Here is a 1,850-nt window from a genome sequence, read left to right as displayed (position 1 = left end):
GATATAGATCTTAGGACAAAAATCAAAATTTTGTTAACATTATCGATAAAGAAAGTACGCTTGAAAATGAAAGAAATTATCACTTATGAACTTGCATAATGAATTTCTTCAATTAATAGGTGAGTAATTTCATATCTATGTAAAAACATATAATATCTAAGCTTATATATAGTTCTTTTAAGTTATAGAATATCAAAACATGAATTCATGGAAATGAGTACAATAATTATTTTATGTACAATGAATATAAGTACTATATATAGATATTTTCAATATAACTAAAGATATTAACTTTGTAGAAACATAAATAACAGAGTTCAAAACTGTACTAAAAATAACAATTAATATCATAAACATAAATTAATGAGTGTAAAAAATAAACCAGGATATGTAAAAATAGAACAAAATAAGAACAAAAAAATTAAATCCACTAAATGAACAATGTCCCCTTTAGAAAATTATTCCTCTCCAATACATGAGGTTTAAAGAATTATATCATCTTAGGGTGAACGATTTTATTCAGAAACCTATTGATGCAAATATATTGGTGTCAGTAAGTCAGTCAACAGGAGCAAAGTACATGAATGTTTAATTTTGTAGAAGTAGAAGATGATGATTTTTGTCCTTCTAAATGAGAGGAAAACCTCCAATTTGTAGACAACAAAGAGTAGTGTGAACAAATATTTATTGTGCCTTATTAGATAGGTTACACCTATATGGAAAAGTTGAAACCATTTGAAAATTTGACAACATTTCATAAAAGTCACAATTTTTTATGAAATCACAACTCTTCATTGAAATCGCAACTTTTTATAAGGGTCAAAACTTTTGATAAAAATCACAACTCTTCATTAAAGTTACTACTTTCCATAAAATTGAGAACTTTTTAAAAAATTCGCAACTTTTCATTAAAGTCGCAACTTTTCATAGAAGTAAGATCTTTTCATGTAAGGGCAATCGTAGTGTTGCTAACAAATAAATTTAAAAGGAAATTTTGTCTTGTGGTTGATCAACGTAGGCAGGCCTAAGGTTCTCTTTTATATGAATAAATTATATAATATGATATGATATAATTTCTTCATTTCAACTGTCTTCCATATCTCTAAATGTGTAGAACTTTGATTAAATTTCTTCGTTGGGCTGTAGCAATGGTTCTCCCACTTCAGTGTTAGTGTGGGTGCCAATCACGACGGTATGGATTGTGACAGAAGGTGTAAGTAGGAAATGAAGTGTTTTGAGTCTCTTGAAGAGATAAAAGAGATTTTGGATGGATTAGTACTACTTCAGTTTGTTCCAATATATTTTTTGAGGTAAGTTTTTCATAGATGAGAAAGATTATTTTTATTTTCATCTCAAGTGTATTATAGCATTGAACCCTTTCAGGTTTCTTTTTCATGAGAAAACTTATTTTTTATACTAATGATAAGATGTGCATTTTGATTATTTTTCCTATATTCTTGGTTTTATATAACTATGAGAAAAACTAAATGAAGATATGTTTTCTCCTAACACATTTGAACATGAGTTTATTTTCTTGTTTAAATTAAAAGTTTTTAAGGAAAATTTGAATATGATGGAAACTAGGAAGGAAAGGAAAAAATTAGAAAGAAAAGTAACTTGAATGGAATCACTGTTGACAGATAAAATATTAATGATTGTAAAAATCAGGTTATATCTTTATCTCCCTTGATTATTTTTAATATTTCTATCCTTTATATGTTATGAGATTTATTTATTAAATGTTAGAATAGATGATCATTATGTGATGATATAATAATATATCTTTATTGTTATTACTATGTATTCTATTTAGAGGAGAATTTTTTTGTGTGTAATTTTCTACTATATGT

Source organism: Solanum pennellii, chromosome 1, assembly GCF_001406875.1.
Source record: "Solanum pennellii chromosome 1, SPENNV200".
NCBI lineage: Eukaryota > Viridiplantae > Streptophyta > Magnoliopsida > Solanales > Solanaceae > Solanum > Solanum pennellii.
The sequence above is the reverse complement of the archived record's forward strand: the minus strand, read 5'-3'. Positions refer to the sequence as shown.